The sequence below is a fragment of the Gigantopelta aegis genome, unplaced genomic scaffold, assembly GCF_016097555.1.
Source record: "Gigantopelta aegis isolate Gae_Host unplaced genomic scaffold, Gae_host_genome ctg3137_pilon_pilon, whole genome shotgun sequence".
Lineage (NCBI taxonomy): Eukaryota > Metazoa > Mollusca > Gastropoda > Neomphalida > Peltospiridae > Gigantopelta > Gigantopelta aegis.
In genome coordinates, this window is record NW_024533193.1 from 57,618 (window position 1) to 65,655 (window position 8,038).

General features: G+C 35.3%; 1 pseudogene; it reads left to right on the plus strand.

The window, feature by feature from the left end:
• The first annotated feature begins 3,230 nt into the window (after positions 1 to 3,230).
• Positions 3,231 to 5,212, plus strand: LOC121391942 (annotated as a pseudogene).
• The last annotated feature ends 2,826 nt before the right edge of the window (positions 5,213 to 8,038 follow it).

Genomic DNA, 8,038 nt, shown 5'->3' on the forward strand with positions numbered 1-8,038 from the left:
GTTGTTGAGTGATGTATCATTATTTTTTGTTATACCCTTCACATTTCTATTACCTATTTTGATTTTAAAAAAATTAAGTACAAGAATCACATGACACCAGGTGGAGCCTTTGGACCACACCTTGTAAGGGTCCTGCTGTGACACAGAGGTTTAGCTGAACATACAGGTGCTACTCAGCATTTCATTTTTGACACCTGGTGTTGATGCAACACCCCCATTTTAACAGTGTGCTACAAGATTTGGTTTTAATGGCATTCATTTTTTCTCACTTAGTTTGTGCCTGTCAATGTATTTTATGAACATTAACATTTAAAAAATAATTTGTCATTTAACATGTTCATTTTTTCATTCACAGACAAAAACTGAAACCATTTGCATACAACCCAAGCGGTTGACCAAAAAGGTCTAGAAACACGCCCTCAGTCAGAATATTTGTGAACAAATGTGAGTCAAGAGTTTCAATTTATAGACTTCAAAATAATGTAATGATGTGTCACCAGCAGTAGAGGAGTACCTTTATTTTGTAAAGAATGTCAACATTGCTTGTTATAAGGCACTTTATGTTGAGACAAAATGGTCAAGTAAAATTGAGGATAATCGTAAAAGATGCAAAAAAGTTTCAATGCCATCTCCTACCCAATCAGATAATTTATCTATGAATTCTTTTATTCTTGTGAAAGTAAATCTTCTGATATAGAGTCAGTTTCTAATGACATAGAACAAGGTTTTGATAATTTTTCATTAGAAGTATTTGTGATTACTTGTCCTCAGTTCTTTGCTGGTGTGTGAGAACAGAAGTGGGCTCATGTGAAGAAGTTAGAGGGAGACTCACAATGTGTCATAAAGCACAATCAAAGTGATTATGATACAACAGTAACAATATTCGGGCCCAAAAACATGTCACTGATGCTAGAAAAATATTGAAAACAACTTGTATCAAAGAAACCATCAGTTTGGGAAAGTCAAAAAAAAACACCACTGAACTTTCTGTGGTTGTACATGGCTCGGTTGAATACACCCATATTATTAATAAATTTAAATTAACCATGATGAATGCTAACATTTTGATATATCATTTACATGGCTTCTAACAATTTAAAGGTATATCTTATCACTTATTCTGCAGACAGACATCAAATTTTGTTATGTTGTTGTGTTCATTGGCTAAACAGAATATTTCTGTCATTTTTTGTGTTTTAGCTGTCTTGTTAGGACCTCAAAATACTTCTGAACTCTCGTGTTAAAGTTAGACACTCGATGATTCGTAGTAATTTTCACTCATACAATTCAGAGCTCTTGTGTAAGGGTTACATATTGAAGCTGAAATGCATGTTCTTTTGTCTTCTACACTACCAGAGTTATAACAAACTTCTTGTGCCCAGATTAAGTGACTATAGGCAAAATTCCATTAAACCGCAAATGCACGTGACCACGAAAATTTATTTCAAGAAAAACGACCTTTTTTAGTTGACCTTCATAGAGCAACTTGTACCGAAAGAACTAGGCAGAACTGGTATATGGAAGATTCACTCTGAAGAAAGATAAGGTCCAGAGGTGTCTTGAAAATTGGCTGTAGACATTACTACGACGGAGATATAATAGCGCGAGTAAACACTTATCGTGTATCAACTGAAGCAAGTGGATTGGTGAATCTGAAGCTCCATAGACTACTGAAGGCATTGCTGTGTTCTTTTCAAGGACAGTAATGGTCTTCAGTAACATAGTTTTTCAAAATATAGAGTACTACTAAGTAGAATGTATATGTTAACATTTTTTCTGCTGTAGCCATTGTCAATTTTTATTTTATTATATTTTATTATAGGTGTTAGTAAATGTTACAATGTGATTATAGCAAACCATGCATGATAATTAGTAAACAGAGGACTGATGTATATGATATATGCAGGTTTATAGGATATGAGATATTGTATGAATAGATACTTTATAAATGAAAGGTAGATTTATATTTGCATACATATTAGTGGTATTGTTTTGTGTGCCACATTAGGAAGCACTCTTCAGTATCACCAGTGTGACAAAGCCGAGTATCACACTCTCTACAATACCAGGAACTATCAACACAAGCGTGGTGAACTGTGTTGTGATAAGAGCATCGACCTCTTCTCAACTTGTTGTTGTCATCTCTTTCACAGGAAAAGTGACGAAGAGATAGTTGACGTATAGGTCCTCCATTGTGACCATATCTTAGTCGACTACAATAGTTACCTATCAACTCTTTTGCTAGCTGAACATGGAAATCCATTATGTTTTTAAATGTTGGTAGCGAGTGATAATGTATGTATTGGTGACGGTAATATTAAAAGAAAGAAGACTATATATTTATAAAGCTTGTGTGACTTGACTTTGTAACTGTAGAAGCCACGAAACCTGATCCATCCTGTCCGCTTCACCCAGGTACTTGTTGTACAATATAATATTTTGTGGACAAGGGATTGCAGAACGAGTTATATCGACTTGTCGTTTGAAGTACAGTACCTACAGCAGATGGTTGGGTATTTGATGGACATCATGGTCACGACCTTTCTATAAAGCCAAGCTGTAGCAGAGATGTTGTTTTTTCTGTAGAGTTACTTATTCTCCCCTATGAATAAGGTAAGAAATGTATTCAATACTTATCAATATAATTGTACTTGGTAGTTAGGTATAATAGGCAAAGTCATATATTCTAATACTGTAATGTACTTTACTGTACTTTCAAGTGTAAGTGATTATTGTTTGAGGTGGACATAACTGTACTGTTGTTTGAAGCAAACTTGAAAGAGTACCTAAGCTATTTATTTGAATGTATTACACCTGTTTGTGAGTTTCAATGTCTTCAATGTAGGTGGAAATCCTATGCGATGCTTACGAACTGTTCCACATCCATACAATTTATCTGCTAAAGATCTTCAAGCAATTTCAGACTCATAAAAAAATTGTTGAAGAAAATGTGGTGAAACTTGCCTCTCAAATGATTTGTGAGTGTCACTACTCTCGCTCCAAGCTTAACCTCTTGAGTACCTTATTTTCCAGAATAAATCTGTAACTTATGGAAATAGCCATTGTGGTTATCTCCAAGTACCCATACATTATGCCTCTTTTAATCGGCTTCATTAGCATATATTGTTTCAGAGATGACCTACCCTGAAATTTGATCATTGCCTTATCGACAGCAAGCTCACAATGTGGATCATATAAATTAGAAAATCTCTCAAAAAAAGTGATCAATTATGGCCGAATTTTACCCAAACGATCAGGACCTGGTTTGTCCTCGAGGTACAAGTGTATTGTTGTTAACAAAATGGAGATATCTTGAAAATGGTCGTGAGAGATGTGATCTGCTATTGGTAAGTAGTGGAAGACAGGCTCTCTCTTCCAATAGTCCTCCAATGATAGTAAAGGAACCATTCCCGTCTAAAGCATGAAACCACATACTTGATGTCTCCCATTACTGTTTTTAGCATTATAGATTGCTTTTTTTGCACTATCTGTCTATAAAAGGAGTAGTAAAAAAACAACTCGAAACCTCTAATGGAGAGTTTGGGATGGCGACTCTAGGACCAACTGAAGACACAAATGGTTTTATGCTTACTGGTTGTAAGTTAGAGGACCAAGTAGATGTTGATGTAGAATTGTTAGATGATGGAGGAGTAAGACTAGTAGATGGTTGATTCAAAGATTCAATAGATGATAAAGATGGAGATGCTGTTTGGATTGTATTTGATTGAAATGGTAGGTGGTAGTGATAATGTGGATGGTTGGACTGTGGATAAAATTGTTGATAGAGATGGTTGGTTAAGAGTTGATGTTTGGACTATAGTGATTGATTGTTAGGGGTAGTAATGACTCAGGATGTTTGGATAGTAGATGGTAACGTGACAGTAGATGACACATATGATGGATAATTATTTGGTTGTGGTGATGTATGGTTGTAAACTGAGGTAGATGGACGTCAGATAGAAGTAAGATATGGATTTGCTAAGAAAATAAGAAAAAGATGTTGCTATACTTGTATATACTAGATCCATATATCACTCTTGTGTGAATAAATAGTTACCTTCTTCATCATCCTCATCAATATTTGACAAATCACTAAATTCATCATCACTTTCCAGGATGACAGGGTCTTGTGGATTGTCTGGGCAAGAAAGTAGGCACTTCCATCAAGCTCTCAAAGCAGACATGGGGCAAGCACTTGAGTGCTCGTGCTTGAAAGCACTTTAAGCACATTTTTTGGAGTGCTTGGAGGTGCTTTCAAGCATTATTATTATATTATATATAAGGATTTATTGCTTGTGCTTAAGCACTTTATAGTATTAGTGCTTAAAGCACTTTATAAGCACTTTTAAGCACAAAGGCTGCAAGTACAAAGACGATTTGGATATGTAATACAGCTGCTCTTTTCAAATCATCACATGTTAAGAAAGAAAAGATGGGATCAGAGAAAAAACGTACCAGCTGTGCTAGTAACTACGTTCTTCCTGAGAATTTGACTGGAATTTTAAGGCTAAATGTAAACACTGTCACAAGACTCTGTCTGGATCAACTAAAGTTTCCACTAATTGGCTAAAACACATGGTAAGTTTGATGTAAACTTTAGTAGTGGTATGGTAGACTAAATCTGGCTAGTACTGCCTAGTAGTAGCAATTGTAAAATTAATCAATTAGCTAGGCCATTCCGTTTCTATATTTTCATAGAGAAACTTTCATCCTTCTCTTCCTTTGGAAAAAAAGCCAGGAAGCTGTAGCAAAAGTATTTCCAGTGAACAGAGCACACTGGTTCAATTTTCTGACAAAAAAGTATGGTACTAAAGACCGTCATCAAATGCACACAACAGTAGCATTGCTCTCATTTGTCGAAGAAGACTTGATGCCTTTGTCTGTAGTTGAAAGCAGTAGCTTTCGTGCTTTTGTAAAGTGTTTAGATCCCAGGTATCAAGTATCTAGTCGGAAGCAACTTTCATCTATTCTACTTCAAGAACACTATGAAAGACTACTTAACCAACGTCAAAGATACCTAAGGATGTTACCCACTTAAACATAACTATGGACATGTGGACAAATCAACAAAATGAGATCTTTTACTGGAATAACAGGACACTAAATTTTGAACTGGATATTAGAATCAGTAATTTTAGCTTGTAACAGGTTCAAAGGCCGCCGTACTGGAGAGAAGATCTACAACAATATGAAGATGCAGTATTACAAGTAGTTGATAAGGTCAGACACATAGTTACCGACACAGTGAGCTGAAAGCTTTTAAACTGCCAGGTTAGGAAGATGAGAAAGAAGATGACAAAGTTGACTTAGAGGAAGATGATAGTGCTGAAAAAGAAAGTAATTCTAATTGTGCTTCTGAGGCTCGTTGTGATGGGCTTCCTGCAGAACATCATGGATGTTTTTCCCATATACTACAGTAGTAGTGAAAGATGGATTCAAGCAAGCTTCCAGATCGACAGCATTATTAACGAATGTTCTAAAATTGTGGCACATTTGCATAGATCAACCATAGCAACAGAAACTCTAGAAGGTGAAAAAACACTGAAGTTAACTAATGCAACCACGCTGGAATTCTCAGTTAAAGATGATAAAATCCATCCTTGCCATCACATCTACTAAGCTCGATTCTCTTGATGCTCCAAAGTTAACTGTATATGAATGAAATATCATGAAGGAAATTATGGAGGATATTAACACCATTTGAAGAAGCTACTGACTTTGCACAAGTGGAAGATTACCCAGCAGGGTAAATCCTTTCTTGTTTTAGGGGTTTAGAGCATCAGTTAAGCATGATGGTAACTAAGTATCACTATTTCTTTTGTCTTGCACTTAATCGTTCGTTAACCAGCTGTATGGCCATATACGAGACCAAGAATGACTAATATCATGGCAGCCATACTAGATCCCAGGTTCAAATTATTTGTGGTGTAAAGATGATAATGAAAGGAGAAGAGTGAAGACTATTCTAAGGAATGAACTGGCTAAATTAGAAGCTCCGGCTCTCAGTGTGACGGATAACATACGTCAAGCTAGTGGATCAGGTCGAGCTAGTGGATCACTTAATCAAGAATGGAGCGGACCAATCACAAAACATGAAGGGCAATTCCAAAGCGGTCCAGCGATCCCGTGATCCTGGCCAGGACTATATAAAGAACTAATAGTTATAGAGTAGTAGTTGTTGTTTTATTTTGTAACTATATCATTACTATCATTACTATTAAAAGTTAAAAACTATTTTGAGTCACTCTGTAACAGTCACAAATGTCGTAAACCAAGAAACAGTAGCTCCTGAGCCACCTAAGAAGAAAAGAAGAATTTTCACATTCATGGATGATGATCGTGAAAGTCAAATGACTCAAAGCAGCACAACATATCATGAAAAAGAGTTGCAAAAATACCTTGAAGAACCATGTGAAGATGAAAAATACCTGCCCATTTAAATACTGGAAAAAACCATCTGACAGTCTGTTTATCCATCATTAGCAAAACAGCTGCAACCGTGTTGGGAGTTCCTGCATCTTCTGGTGCAGTAGAGCAGCTGTTTAGTGTGGCAGGCAAGATCTTTAGGCCATAGAGATGCCGACTGACAGATGCTACATTCTATAAACTAATGTTTATAAGATCTATAAACAATAAGTATTTTAAAAATTGACTTAATAATTGTTTAATGTTTATTTGAATGAAATTTTTAGTCAAAAAAGTGCTTGTGCTTTGCTTTAAGCATTTTTAAGTGCTTGAATTTGTGCTTCAAGCATTTACTTTTTGGAAGCATAAATGCTTGTGCTTAAGCCCTTTTATGAATGCTTGAAGTTGTGCTTCAAGCACTTCATTAAATGCTTGCCCTATGTCTGTCTCAAAGTACATCATCTTTTGTCAAAATTCTTGGTCTTTTTGCCATGTTGATCTTACTGTATAGTAGATTGATGTTTATATTATAAGATTTGAAATTTATGTCATGTTCTTATACAGTATTATGAAATGTGACCCAATATGAAAAACCGGTCATTTTGTGCAAATGAATGATTTCAAGCTATTATACTTGTGAATAGAGTAGTCCTTCCTCTGTATTTTGGCATTGTCGCCATCGAAATCAGACTCTTGGTTGCTGAGTTACACACATTACAACCGCATCACCTCAGGGATCAGAAAATCCACAAAAACATAGCCTATTAATTTTCCGTGTACTTTCATTAACGTAGCTCACGTGATCGAGCACATTTTGTTGATGTGAAATGATTGTGAGCTTTTTAGTGTCTTTCAAGATAATTTTTAATATCATCTTATTGATATGACAATGGCAGCAACTTTGCTAAAGAAATCCTAAAGAAGTTACTATGTTTACTGAAAGGTTACAGAATTTATTTTTACTATACAGTTTGAAACATAAACATAGGTGTAATAAGAAGAGAAGTATTACAGAAGTTAAAGCACTTAATATCACTAGGAAGGTGAGATATTTACTGATAGTATGTATATACTACTAGAGAGAGAGATGTTGAATTTTTTGTGTTATGCCAATGATGTTGATATAGCAAGGTAAAAAAGTTTAAGTCAATGTAGCAAGAAAAGATGTGAGTATCATTAGTGTATGCATGAAATCGCAGTAGAAAGAGAGGTGTCATGAGCTATTAAGTACATAAAGTATGATAGATGTCTTGGCCTAAAAGACCATGTAGCTAGGGACAATTACTTCTAGTGTATGTAAAAGAAACGGTAGATGTAAAGTGAAGTAGAGGTATGAGAAGTTGTTTTGTTTATTTTGATGATTTGTGGTGTTTTTCACTCATACATTTTCAGAACTCTCATGTAAGGGTTAAGGTTTGAAGCTGAAATGCATAATAAACATGCAGAATTACCATTTCAATGGCATTTGATTTTTCTCAGTTATGCCTGTCAATTTTGTTAATAACATTAACATTTAAAATAATTTGTCATTGACACCTTCATATTTTCATTCACAGGAAAAAAACAATTTGCATACCACCCAAAGCGGTTGGTGATATGTTGCAGACCAAAAAAGATCTAAAAACACGCCACT